Raw genomic sequence first — 15717 nt, forward strand, 5'->3', positions numbered from 1 at the left:
AATGACTGAGACCCTTTATGGTCCCCAGGACCCCTAAAGATAAAATAAATTAAAAAATGCATATATTTTGTTACGGTTTGAAAATGAAAAATATCAAAATGGCCCCAACATGCTTTAATTTTTCCGTGTGCGGCCCTCTGTAGAAAAAGTTTGGACACCCCTGGTCTACACACTGTGTCTGCTTGTAAGTACTCTGTGTGTGTGCGCTGCCGAACATGCTCCTCTGCTCGTAAACCAGCAATATAATAATAATAATAATAATACCTGGGATTTATATAGCGCTTTTCTAAGTACTCAAAGTCGCTTTACATGTTAAAAACCCATCATTCATTCACACCTGGTGGTGGTAAGCTACTTTCGTAGCCACAGCTGCCCTGGGGAAGACTGACGTGACGACGCTCCCAGTCTGTGGAACGCTCTCCCTGACCACCTGAGGGCACCACAGACTGTGGATGCTTTTAAAAAAGGCTTAAAAACACTTCTTTTTAAAAAAGCCTTTTTTTTTTTTTTTAGATATATGCATACTAGTTTTAGCTATTTGGCTGTTCTAGTTTTTATTTTTTATTATCTTTTTTTTAATTTTTTTTTTAAATACACTGTAGCACTTTGAGGTTGTCTACTCAGTGTAAAGTGCTTTTTTACAAATAAAATCTATTACAGGGGGCGGGGGGGACCAGTACTTTTTAGAGGCGGTATAGTACCGAATATTATTCATTAGTATCGTGGTACTATACTAATATATACCGTACAACCCTAATACATATACATACATATATATATATATATATATATATATATATATATATATATATATTAGGGTTGCAACTAACGATTAATTTGATAATCGATTAATCTGTCGATTAATCGATTAATAATCGGATAAAAGAGACAAACTACATTTCTATCCTTTCCAGCATGTTATTGAAAAAAAACAGCATACTGGCACCATACTTATTTTGATTATTGTTTCTCAGCTGTTTGTAAATGTTGCAGTTTATAAATAAAGATTTATTTCAAAAAAAAAAAAAATTTTTTTTTATTTATTTATTTATTTTATTATTTTTTTAAAAGCCTCTGCGCATGCGCATAGCATAGATCCAACGAATCGATGACTAAATTAATCGGGAACTATTTTTATAATCGATTAGTTGTTGCAGCCGTAATATATATATATATATATATATATATATATATATATATATATATATATATACACTAAAGAAAAATATAAACAAAACACTTGTTTTTGCTCCCATTTCTCACGAGTTGAACTCAAAGATCTAAAACTTTTACTATACACAATGTCACAGGGGGGGGGGGGGGGGGGGGGGGGGGGGGGGTCGCAGCTCACTACGGGGTCGTTCTCCCGGGATGCAGAATGGACAAAGCGTGAAGGTAGGAGTATGATTTATTGTCATAAATCATAGCTTAGACCAAAAACAGGAAACAAGCAAAAGGAAAGTGTGCCGTTCGCACGAGAAGCTAAAGAAACACAACTCAGCACTGGAATCATAAACTAGTAAAACTACTAGCTGTGGCATGAATAAACAAGACTTACGTGGACCAGGCATGAAGCGAACAATGACGCCAGACCGACTGACTGGCAAAGGCCTCTAATTAGTGCTCGGGTAAGCACTAATCAGAGACAGGTGAACACAATGAGTAACCATGGCAACCAAAACAAACTCACAGGTGCACAAAGAAGAACTAAAGGAGTCCAAAACTAACAGAAAACACTAGTGATGGGTTGATGAGGTGTCATGAAGCGTTTCGACACATTGCAAAACTGTATTGATACTGTGTCACTAAATACTGACATCTGCTGGACATTAAAAATCCCTACAGGCAACCTATGGACCGACTCAACTGACTTATGATTTTACGACAGACCTGGGCAAATTAAGGCCCAGGGGCCACATGCGGCCCGTTAAGCTTTTCAATCTGGCCCGCCGGACATTCCCAAATCATTTTTTTAGATCTTTAAGATGGAAACTAGCTACCATTATGATGTGCAGTGATGTTTTCTAATGACCGCAAGTCTTCAACTATACAAAGTATTTCAATGGTTGGAATCTGCGCTTGTGGATGATATAGCAGTTACTATGGCAATCGAATTAGTTACTATGGTAATCGAATTAGTTACTATGGTCATCTAATTAGTTACTATGGTAATCTACGTCACAGCAGCTCAGACGAGGCACCAAGCAGTGTGGGCGGGAAGCGTTTCCACAGACGCGGAAGGAGATTTTCACAACAAAGTTCTAAAGCTTAGTGATATATCAGATATATCAGATTGTAGGTGGCTTTATTTTGTACCCTTCGCGTTCATATTTCACTGTTTGTTGCATTTTTGTTGTGTTTTACTTGATTGTAAAATGTGTCGATCGAAAGCGGGTGTGACATTCATATTTTGTCAATATTCAGTGTTTTATCCTCCATAGAAAAATGTAAAATTCCATTACGTTTTTTTAAGGCGGTCTTTCATAGTGTTTTTAGCATTCAATCAGACATTATTGTGAGGTTTTGTATTAGTGTTCTTAAAAATAGATATACCGGCCCCCAGACACATTTTTTTCTCTAGATGTGGCCCCCCAGTCAAAATAATTGCCCAGGCCTGTTTTACGACCTAGTATATACAATAATATAAACCAAGTCATTGTATTTCATTTAGGATTATTTCATATCTTCATTTAAATAAAAATATATTTTCATCTTTTTTAGATACAGTCAATAAATAATGTGAACATGTATCATAACATGGAAATCTAAGAGAACGTGTTGTGAATGAGGATGCTTGTGGACTGGGAATTAATTTATTTTTTTACACATTTTTATTTAAAAAAAACAGTTTTTCCAACGTATTCAATTTTAGACGATTTCTCTTCTTAGTTATTATTTCTCCGGCTGTAGAAAAGTCCCGCTCACATGGCACAGAGGAGGCGTCAGTGCGACACAGTTCGCGTATCGGTCACGTGACCGAAACAGCTCATGATCGGTCACGTGACTTTCTAAAAGGAGGTACGCGCACCGACACAGGGTGTTGCTCTATGAGCTCGACGCATGCGCCGATGCATCGGTGTTGCCGGACCCATCACTAGAAAACACAAAAACATGACCCGGACCACGGATCATGACACACAAAAAAACAATTCTGCTCAAATATTTTAGTATTTTTGCCATTAAACCCCCCTCCCACTGTTTCTGCTTGTATGCGCTTCGTATGTGCGTTTTCACACATTCGACTCCGTACGTCACCTCCGCACGGCTGCATAGAGATTTTTTAAAAAACTACCTAAATTTGAAAGACAGTATTGTATCGTTTTTAATTCATTAGTACCGCGGTACTTTAATAGTAACGGTATAATGTACAACCCTAATACATACATACATACATACATACATACCTTTCTGTAGTAGGGATGGGCGATAACACACTTTTAAGATTCGATACGATACCGATACTTTTTCTTGCATTTTCATCGATACCGATACCGATACCATTAATTTCTTATTGGCAATTTTTGTCAGTAAAAAATATTATTACTATTATTATTGAAGACAAATCACAAGACAAATACAGACCATTTATACCACATGTATTATGGTCAATATATAATAAAAGTAAAATTAAAATAAATAACATAAATATGAAAAATAAATTCAATATTATATATAATAATAATTATATATTATATATAATAATAATTAGATATTAGGGCTTTCCAATTAACTGTCAAATCCGAATCGCAAGAAGCTGCAGTTTTTTTTAAAGTTTGTGATATAATTAGCAATTAATGAAATATGAAATAGGCTAATGTTTTCGAAATGTAAGAAATCATGTTACAGATTAAAACCAAAATCACATTCAATCATATATTCAAGAGTTTCTTGGAAAAAAATAAAACTGTAATGCAAAGATGAAGAATCTCCAAATTGTATCTCTTTCTTATCTTGTTTTAAATACTCAAGCAATTTTCAACTAACAGTAAATTCCCCTGTGTGGAAATTATTTGAATTTAGGATAATCATTTAAACAAAAATATTCAGTAAAAAAATAAAATAAGCAATGCCTGACACTGGATATGCCTGGCTGCATCGCTGTCGGCTGGCTGTGTGTGTGTTGCACGTTGACGACGCTCATTGGCTGTCTCCTGTCACGTGACTGGGCCAGCTCTATACTCTGCCAGGTACAGCCGTGTCCCAGCACATAGGAAGTTAAGTAAGTCATCAAAAACATCTGAAAGTGATGCTTGCACCCCCCACACGCCGTTTTTTGGTTTATATCGATACTTTTTTCAGAAAAGTGATGCCAAATGAGTAGCGTGTGAGTATCGATATATCGATACCACAGGATCGATACGCACATCCCTATTCTGTAGCTATGTCAAAGCCAGCATAGTATAGAATCGCATAATGTTGCTGTCGTATGAAAAGCTGCAAATTTCCAAGTTTCTTTTTAATACAGTGGTACCTAAACTTAGGGGAATTGCACTTTTTGGGGGGAATTTTGACAATCGTTCACAATTATTTTTTTAAATTTACTTTCTCTTTTGAATACATAAACAAATCAAAGTTTGGAGATACATGTTTTTTGTTTGTGCCATGCATATACGAGCGTGTTCAATAGATCAGTGTTTTTCAACCTTTTTTGAGCCAAGGCACATTTTTTGCGTTGAAAAAATGCGGAGACACACCACCAGCAGAAATGTTAAAAAACTAAACTCAGTTGACAGTTAAAAAGTCGTTGTCGCAATTGTTGGAAATGACTTTAAAGGCCTACTGAAATGACATTTTTTTATTTAAACGGGGATAGCAGATCCATTCTATGTGTCATACTTGATCATTTCGCGATATTGCCATATTTTTACTGAAAGGATTTAGTAGAGAACATCGACGATAAAGTTCGCAACTTTTGGTCGCTGATAAAAAAAAGCCTTGCCTGTACCGGAAGTAGCGTGACGTCACAGGTTGAAAGGCTCCTCACATTCCCCCATTGTTTACACCAGCAGCGAGAGCGATTCGGACCGAGAAAGCGACGATTACCCCATTAATTTGAGCCAGGATGAAAGATTCGTGGATGAGGAACTTGAGAGTGAAGGACTAGAGTGCAGTGCAGGACGCATCTTTTTTCGCTCTGACCGTAACTTAGGTACAAGCTGGCTCATTAGATTCCACACTCTCTCCTTTTTCTATTGTGGATCACGGATTTGTATTTTAAACCACCTCGGATACTATATTCTCTTGAAAATGAGAGTCGAGCACGCGAAATGGACATTCACAGTGACTTTTATCTCCACGACAATACATCGGCGAAGCTCTTTAGCTACGGAGCTAACGTGATAGCATCGTGCTTAAATGCAGATAGAAACAGAAGAAATAAACCCCTGACTGGAAGGATAGACAGAAAATCAACAATACTATTAAACCATGGACCTGTAAATACACAGTTAATGCTTTCCAGCTTGGCGAAGCTTAACAATGCTGTTGCTAACGACGCCATTGAAGCTAACTTAGCAACGGGACCTCACTGAGCTATGATAAAAACATTAGCGCTCCACCTACGCCAGCCAGCCCTCATCTGCTCATCAACACCCGTGCTCACCTGCGTTCCAGCGATCGACAGAAGGACGAAGGACTTCACCCGATCATCCGTGCGGTCGGCGGCTAGCGTCGGATAGCGCGTCTGCTATCCAAGTCAAAGTCCTCCTGGTTGTGTTGCTGCAGCCAGCCGCTAATACACCAATCCCACCTACAACTTTCTTCATTGTTTATTAAACAAATTGCAAAAGATTCACCAACACAGATGTCCAGAATACTGTGGAATTTTTAGATGAAAACAGAGCTTTTTTGTATTGGATTCAATGGTGTCCGAATACTTCCGTTTAACTATTGACGTCACGCGCATACGTCATACATAGACGTTTTCAACTGGAAGTTTAGCGGGAAATTTAAAATGTCACTTTATAAGTTAACCCGGCCGTATTGGCATGTGTTGCAATGTTAAGATTTCATCATTGATATATAAACTATCAGACTGCGTGGTCGCTAGTAGTGGCTTTCAGTAGGCCTTTAAAGCAGTGGTCCCCAACCACCGGGCCGCGGGATTGGTACTGGGCCGCGCAAGAAATAAAAAAATACAAATAAATTATTTTTTTTTTTTTTAAATTAAATCAACATAAAAAACACAATATATACATTAATTATATATCAACATAGGTCAATACAGTCTGCAGGGGTACAGTCCGTAAGCACACATGATTGTATTTCTTTATTAAAAGGAAAAAAAAAGAAGAAAAAATATACCCCCCCCCCCCCCCTGGTCCGTGGGACAAATTTTCAAGCGTTGACCGGTCCCCAGCTACAAAAAGGTTGGGGACCACTGCTTTAAAGCATAACCAAGCAAGCATCACTATAGCTCTTGTCTCAAAGTAGGTGTACTGTCACCACCTGTCACATCACACCCTGACTTATTTTGGTTTTTTTGCCGTTTTCCTGTGTGTAGTGTTTTAGTTCTTTACTTGCGCTCCTATTTTGGTGGCTTTTTCTCTTTTTTTGGTATTTTCCTGTAGCAGTGTCATGTCTTCCTTTGAGCGATATTTCCCGCATCTACTTTGTTTTAGCCATCAAGAATATTTTGGTTGTTTTTATCCTTCTTTGTGGGGACATTGTTGATTGTCATGTCATGTTCGGATGTACTTTGTGGACGCCGTCTTTGCTCCGCAGTAAGTCTTTGCTGTCGTCCAGCAATCTGTTTTTGTTTACTTTGTAGCCAGTTCACTTTTAGTTTCGCTCTGCATAGCATTCCCTAACCTTCAATGCCTTTTCTTAGGGGCACTCACCTTTTGTTTATTTTTGGTTGAATCCTTAGACACCTTTTTACCTGCACACTGCCTCCCGCTGTTTCCGACATCTACAAAGCAATTATCTACCGGCTGCCACCTACTGACATGGAAGAGTATTACACGGTTACTCTGCCGAGCTCTAGATAGCACCGACACCCAACAACAACACATGATTTGCAGACTATAATTACTGGTTTGCAAAAAATATTTTTAACCCAAATAGGTGAAATTAGAGGAACAGAGGTTGAAAAACACTGCAATAGAAACGACAGATATATGGTAGCTAGCAAGACAGCTTGCTCAATAGATAGCATAGCATAACATTGGTGTCCAATGAATTGTATTCTGACAATGTTTTTTCTTCACGCTTTGGATTCAAAATTGGACATACATGCTTTCTGTTGAACAGCGACAAAAACTCAACCTGCTTTGGCTTATCCTCGCTGGTTAGCACAAAAACTAAACAGCCAATAGACCAGGCCTGGGCAATTATTTTGACTCCAAATTTAGAGAAAGAAATGTGTCTGGGGGCCGGTATATCTATTTTTAGAAAAACTAATACAAAACCTCACACTAAAGTCAGATTGAATGCTAAAAATGTTATGACGGACCGCCTTCATTTTCCATTTCATTTTCATTCATTTATTTCAGGCAATGACATAAAAAAGTACAAAGTTGACAACACATAATATAAATTAATATAGTGCAAAAGGTCATGTACAGTATGTAATGCATGATTGTCCAGTTTTGCCTGAAAGGGAGTGGGAAGAAGATAATTGATTTAATCCCACCCCCAGTTCTCCATTCAGTGATTATTCACATGAGTCTCACTCTTACTTTGTTCAAGGATTATAATACACATGTTGTATCATAGTGGCATTACCACAGGTAACAATAATTATTACACTGTAACAATAAATTGTATTAACAATGTAGGAATAATGAATATACCAACAATGGTAATAGACAACATAACAATAATGGTAATAGACAACATAGCAATAATGGTAATAGACAGCATAGCAATAATGGTAAGGAAACATTGAGCACATGTTAACACTTTGAGACAGAGTACAACAGCAGGTCAAATTAAAGACCCTCATCTCTATATTTGAACCCCATGTTTGTATAATAGTTTAAATCCATTAATAGTTTGGCATTGCTTGTGTTGTAAGTCCAGTTTGTTCCATAGTTTTACTCCACATACAGACACACAAAAAGGTTTACGAGTGGTTTGAGCTCTGGGCAATGAGAAATATCCAAAGCCTCTCAAGTTATGAGCCTGCACTCGTCTTATAAAAAAACGTAGATTAGGCGGCAATAATTTGTTAAATGCTTTATATAAGATTATTAATGTATTATATTTAACAAGGTCATCAAATTTGAGCAACTTTGATTGCATAAACAGATGATGAGTATGTTCTAAATAACCAACGTTGTGAATGATCCGCACTGCTCTTTTCTGTAATATGATCAGAGGATGAATTGTGTTGTGGTAAGTATTCCCCCATACTTCAACACAGTATGTAAGGTATGGCAGTACCAAGGTGCAGTATAGAGTACGGAGTGCATTTTCATTGAGGTATAGTTTTGCTTTGTTTATAATTGAGAGGCTTTTGGAGATTTTTGTTTTAATGTGTCTGACATGAGGTTTCCATGATAGTTTATTATCAATTATTACTCCCAAAAATGTATTCTCATTTACGATTTCAATTTGGGTACCATCAATACTTATTTTCTGTTCAGATGTTATGTTGTGATTTCCAAACATCACTTAAAAACGGAATGGAATTTTAATCTTTTTCTGTGAACGATAAAACCCTGAATATTGAGAACATATGAACGTCACACACCCCCTCTCAATCGACATATTTTACCATCAAGCCAAATGCAACCAAAATGCAACAAACAGCGAAATATGAACGTGAAGGGTAAAAAAAACAAAAAACATCTACAATCTGATATATGCGATATATCACTAAGCTTTAGAACTTTCTTGTAAAAAATCTCCTTCCACATCTGTCCCTGACACCCGCATTTCAGGCTCTGGAAACACTCTGTGGAAACGCTCCCCACCCACACCACCAGCCACACCCTAAGATTTTTTTGTTAAAATGAAGCCAATAATGCAATTTTTTCTGGTCCCCTTTATTTAGAAAAGTATCGAAAAGTATCAAAATCAGGACAACACTAGTCACTAAAATATCATGCAAAAGCACAGATTCTAACCATTGAAGTATGTTGTATACCATATTTTTCGGACTATAAATCGCAGTTTTTTTCATAGTTTGGCCGGGGGTGCGACTTATACTCAGGAGCGACTTATGTGTGAAATGATTAACACATTAGCGTAAAATATCAAATAATATTATTGATCTCATTCACGTAAGAGACTAGACGTATAAGATTTCATGGGATTTAGCGATTAGGAGTGACAGATTGTTTGGTAAACGTATAGCATGTTCTATATGTTATAGTTATTTGAATGACTCTTACCATGACTCAGCAGATGACTTTATGAATTTCTTTAATAATAAAATTGAAGTCATTAGAAAAGAGATTAAAGACAATGCATCTCAGCTACAACTGGGTTCTATTAACACAGATACGACTGTATATACGACGGACACTGCCCTCCAAAATAGTTTCTCTCTCTTTGATGAAATAACATTGGAGGAATTGTTAAAATGTGTAAATGGGACAAAACAAACAACATGTTTACTTGACCCAATTCCTGGGAAACTTATCAAGGAGCTTTTTGTTTTATTAGGTCCATCAGTGTTAAATATTATAAACTTATCACTTTCCTCTGGCACTGTTCCCCTAGCATTCAAAAAAGCGGTTATTCATCCTCTACTCAAAAGACCTAACCTCGATCTTGACCTCTTGGTAAACTACCGGGCGGTGTCCCACCTTCCGTTTATCTCGAAAATCCTCGAAAAAATTGTCGCACAGCAGCTAAATGAACACTTAGCGTCTAACAATCTCTGTGAACCTTTTCAATCCGGTTTCAGGGCAAATCACTCTACGGAGACAGCCCTCGCAAAAATGACTAATGATCTATTGCTAACGATGGATTCTGATGCGTCATCTATGTTGCTGCTTCTTGATCTTAGCGCCGCTTTCGATACTGTTGATCTTAATATTTTATTAGAGCGTATCAAAACGTGTATTGGTATGTCAGACTTAGCCTTGTCTTGGTTTAACTCTTATCTTACTGACAGGATGCAGTGTGTCTCCCATAACAATGTGACCTCGGACTATGTCAAGGTAACGTGCGGAGTTCCCCAGGGTTCGGTTCTTGGCCCTGCACTCTTTAGTATTTACATGCTGCCGCTGGGTGACATCATACGCAAATACGGTGTTAGCTTTCACTGTTATGCTGATGACACTCAACTCTACATGCCCCTAAAGCTGACCAACACGCCGGACTGTAGTCAGCTGGAGGCGTGTCTTAATGAAATTAAACAATGGATGTCCGCTAACTTTTTGCAACTCAACGCTAAGAAAACGGAAATGCTGATTATCGGTCCTGCTCAACACCGACATCTATTTAATAATACCACCTTAACATTTGACAACCAAACAATTAAACAAGGAGACTCTGTAAAGAATCTGGGTATTATCTTCGACCCAACTCTCTCGTTTGAGTCACACATTAAGAGTGTTACTAAAACGGCCTTCTTTCATCTCCGTAATATCGCTAAAATTCGTTCCATTTTGTTCACAAGCGATGCTGAGATCATTATCCATGCGTTCGTTACATCTCGTCTCGATTACTGTAACGTATTATTTTCGGGCCTCCCTATGTCTAGCATTAAAAGATTACAGATGGTACAAAATGCGGCTGCTAGACTTTTGACAAAAACAAGAAAGTTTGATCATATTACGCCTATACTGGCTCACTTGCACTGGCTTCCTGTGCACTTAAGATGCGACTTTAAGGTTTTACTACTTACGTATAAAATATTACACGGTTTAGCTCCAGCCTATCTTGCCGATTGTATTGTACCATATGTCCCGACAAGAAATCTGCGTTCAAAGAACTCCGGCTTATTAGTGATTCCCAGAGCCCAAAAAAAGTCTGCGGGCTATAGAGCGTTTTCTATTGGGGCTCCAGTACTATGGAATGCCCTCCTGGTAAAAGTTAGAGATGCTACCTCAGTAGAAGCATTTAAGTCTCATCTTAAAACTCATTTGTATACTCTAGCCTTTAAATAGACCCCCTTTCTAGACCAGTTGATCTGCCGTTTCTTTTCTACTCTGCTCCCAACCCGGGGTGGACCGCTAGCCTGTTCATCAGATGGGGACATCTCTACGCTGCTGACCCGTCTCCGCTCGGGATGGTTCCTGCTGGCCCCACTATGGACTGGACTTTCGCTGATGTGTTGGACTTTCACAATATTATGTGAGACCCACTCGACATCCATTGCTTTCGGTCTCCCCTAGAGAGGGGGGGGGGGGTGGTTACCCACATATGCGGTCCTCTCCAAGGTTTCTCATAGTCATTCACATTGACGTCCCACTGGGACGTCAATGTGTTTTCCTTGCCCGTATGTGGGCTCTGTACCGAGGATGTCGTTGTGGCTTGTACAGCCCTTTGAGACACTTGTGATTTAGGGCTATATAAATAAACATTGATTGATTGATTGATTGATTGATAATATGTTACGTTAACATACCAGGCACGTTCTCAGTTGGTTATTTATGCCTCATATAACGTACACTTATTCAGCCTGTTGTTCACTATTCTTTATTTATTTTAAATTGCCTTTCAAATGTCTATTCTTGGTGTCGGGTTTTATCAAATACATTTCCCCCAAAAATGCGACTTATACTCCAGTGAGGACTTATATATGTTTTTTTCCTTCTTTATTATGCACTTTCGGCCGGTGCGACTTATACTCCGGAGCGACTTATACTCCGAAAAATACGGTAGTTCAGGACTTATGGTAATTTGAAAAAATCACTGCACATCATAATGGCAGCTACACTTTCCATCTTAAAGATCTAAAAAAAAATTGGGGGGAATGTCCGGCGGGCCAGATTGAAAAGCTTAATGGGCCGCATGTGGCCCCCAGGCCTTAATTTGCCCAAGTCTGCACTAGACAGTCGTTAGTTCCCACAAAGTTCTCGCTGTGACTTCTACGCCTAATAATAATGCTTTTCTCCCTCTTTTCTTTTTTCAAAGTCTTAACACAATTTGGAGGAACCTATTGAAAAGGTGGAAGGAAAAGAACACCGGTAAAGGCTTTCTGACCTCAAAAGCGATCCATCAAAGGCTCCAATTCAAAGTGTCAAAGTCCTTTTTGTGGCAGACAATGGAGGAGCGCCTCCACTGGGGAGTGGGAGGAAGTATTGGACTTGTTTGATGTAACTGGAGATGCTCGGAGGTGATACTGCTTTAGTCACCTTTGTCGCCCACTGCACGCTTTTAGCTTGAAAGAAGACCAGCAGACGCTCACTTCCTGTTGGGAGGAAGAAGAGAATAGCTTTGAGTGGACACAACATTAGGTACACCTCTCTAATTGTGATACCATACAAGAGACTATAGAAACATACTCACGGCTGTAATAGCATTAGCAAACAATCATTTAAAAACAAATGTGTCATAACGCGGGGGTTTTTGCAGCGTATTGCGAGGTTAGAGAATAGAATAGACTTTATTGTCATTATATTTGCATATAACGAGATTAAGGACTCCAACTTAAGCTGCGGTAGTGGGAACAATAAATTACACAACAGGTAATAAAAAAAAACTAACAATTGAAATAGACTACTATCCAATAAAATAATAAGCAATCCTGTACAACAGGGTTCACCAACGCGGTGCCCGCGGGCACCAGGTAGCCCGTAAGGACCAGATGAGTAGCCCGCTGGCCTGTTCTAAAAATAGCTCAAATAGCAGCACTTACCAGTGAGCTGCCTCTATTTTTTAAATTGTATTTATTTACTAGCAAGCTGGTCTCGCTTTGCCCGACATTTTTAATTCTAAGAGAGACAAAACTCAAATAGAATTTGAAAATCCAAGAAAATATTTTAAAGACTTGGTCTTCACTTGTTTAAATAAATTCATTAATTCTTTTACTTTGCTTCTTATAACTTTCAGAAAGACAATTTTAGAGAAAAAATACAACCTTAAAAATGATTTTAGGATTTTTAAACACATATACCTTTTTACCTTTTAAATTCCTTCCTCTTCTTTCCTGACAATTTAAATCAATGTTCAAGTACATTTTTTTTTTTTTATTGTAAAGAATAATAAATACATTTTTTAATTTAATTCTTCGTTTTAGCTTCTGTTTTGTCGACGAAGAATATTTGTGAAATATTTCTTCAAACTTATTATGATTAAAATTCAAAAAAATTATTCTGGCAAATCTAGAAAATCTGGAGAATCAAATTTAAATCTTATTTCAAAGTCTTTTGAATTTATTTTAAAAATTTTGTTCTGGAAAATCTAGAAGAAATAATGATTTGTCTTTGTTAGAAATATAGCTTGGTCCAATTTGTTATATTTTCTAACAAAGTGTAGATTGGATTTTAACCTATTTAAAACATGTCATCAAAATTCTAAAATTATTCTTAATCAGGAAAAATTACTAATGATGTTCCATAAATTCTTTTTTTAAGTTTTTCTCTTCTTTTTTTCGGTTGAATTTTGAATTTTAAAGAGTCGAAATTGAAGATAAACTATGTTTCAAAATGTAATTGTCATTTTTTTTCGTGTTTTCTCCTCTTTTAAACCGTTCAAATAAGTGTAAATATCATTAATTATTAATAATAACAGAGTTAAAGGTAAATTGAGCAAATTGGCTATTTCTGGCAATTTATTTAAGTGTGTATCAAACTGGTAGCCCTTCGCATTAATCACTACCCAAGAAGTAGCTCTTGGTTTCAAAAAGGTTGGTGACCCCTGCTGTACAATATACAAAACACTATAGAAATAGAAAATACTGTACAATATACAGACTTGTTTGTTTGTTCTCCCAGGACGCAAACAGACTATTCCGGACAGGACTTGAAGGTAGGAACATACACTGCAAAAAGTCAGTGTTCAAAAACAAAAAAAAACAAAACAAAAATTAGGGGTATTTTATTTGAACTAAGCAAAGTTATCTGCCAATAGAACAAGAAAATTTGGCTTTGACACAATTGTGAATCAACTTCAGATCCATCCCTCATTTCAAAATGTTTAGGTTTTTTTATGTTGTTTTTTTGTTTGTTTGTTTTCTGCCCTTTTTTGTCAAACAAAACTATGTTTTTAATGGCAAACACACAAAATATGCAAAATCTTCCACCAAAAATATTTTTCAAAGTGGAATATTTGATGTGAAGTAATGGGAACCTTGGATAGGTCAATAATTCATAATAACATTGATTTGGATTCAATATTATGTTTTGAGCAATGACAGTTTGAAAGAAATTGATTAACGTGGACCCCGAATTAAAAAAGTTGAAAAACTTATCTGGGTGTTACCATTTAGTGGTCAATTGTACGGAATATGTACTGTACTGTGCAATCTACTAATAAAAGTCTCAATCAATCAATCAATCCACTCCCTCAATCCAGCACCAATGCTGCTGCATGAGCACAATTTGTTTTGTTTTGTTTTTAACCCCTTCTAAACCTTGGGCGTACATTGAAAATACACGCAACCCTAACTCAAAACGCCGGACATTTGAGGCATTTAAGAAGCTAAGCCCTGACAGCCCCGCAAAAGAAGACATGCCCGGTGAAAATAGGACGCATGGTCAGTCTAGAATATCTCCATGTTAAGAAACTCGGCTTCAGCTCCACCATGATGTCTTGTTAGTAAACACAGACACACACCCCACCCTCCCCTCCCCACACCCAAACCCACACCCAGACACACACACAGCGCCTCTTCTCTTGTCCCCAGAAGGACGACACCGCAACTCTCCAATAAAACACACTCAGATCTTCTGTTTTTAGCCGATACTACATAAAAAATAACGTAAAAGAACGCAGTAACGCATCATGTAGTAACGGTAACTGAGTTACTGAATATAAAAAATAACGCGTTACACTACTAGTTACCGCCGAAACTAACGGCGTTACAGTAACGCGTTAGTCCAAACACTGATCATCCGTCACATACACAAACCATGTCAGCATAACTGTGGAAATGAATTCCATGTCTCCTGATGACACAATCACGTCAATAAAAAAAACAATAGAACCTACAATAGATCCTTGAGGGACACCACATTTGATTGTATGGATATTTGAGGAGCTTACACTACCGTTCAAAAGTTTGGGGTCACATTGAAATGTCCTTATTTTTGAAGGAAAAGCACTGTACTTTTCAATGAAGATAACTTTAAACTAGTCTTAACTTTAAAGAAGTACACTCTATACATTGCTAATGTGGTAAATGACTATTCTAGCTGCAAATGTCTGCTTTTTGGTGCAATATCTACATAGGTGTATAGAGGCCCATTTCCAGCAACTATCACTCCAGTGTTCTAATGGTACAATGTGTTTGCTCATTGGCTCAGAAGGCTAATTGATGATTAGAAAACCCTTGTGCAATCATGTTCACACATCTGAAAACACTTTAGCTCGTTACAGAAGCTACAAAACTGACCTTCCTTTGAGCAGATTGAGTTTCTGGAGCATCACATTTGTGGGGTCAATTAAACGCTCAAAATGGCCAGAAAAAGAGAACTTTCATCTGGAACTCGACAGTCTATTCTAGGGATGTCCGATAATGGCTTTTTGCCGATATCCGATATTCCGATATTGTCCAACTCTTTAATTACCGATACCGATATCAACCGATACCAATACTGATATATACAGTTGTGGAATTAACACATTATTATGCCTAATTTGGACAACCAGGTATGG

This window comes from Entelurus aequoreus, linkage group LG22 (genome assembly GCF_033978785.1).
Source record: "Entelurus aequoreus isolate RoL-2023_Sb linkage group LG22, RoL_Eaeq_v1.1, whole genome shotgun sequence".
Lineage (NCBI taxonomy): Eukaryota > Metazoa > Chordata > Actinopteri > Syngnathiformes > Syngnathidae > Entelurus > Entelurus aequoreus.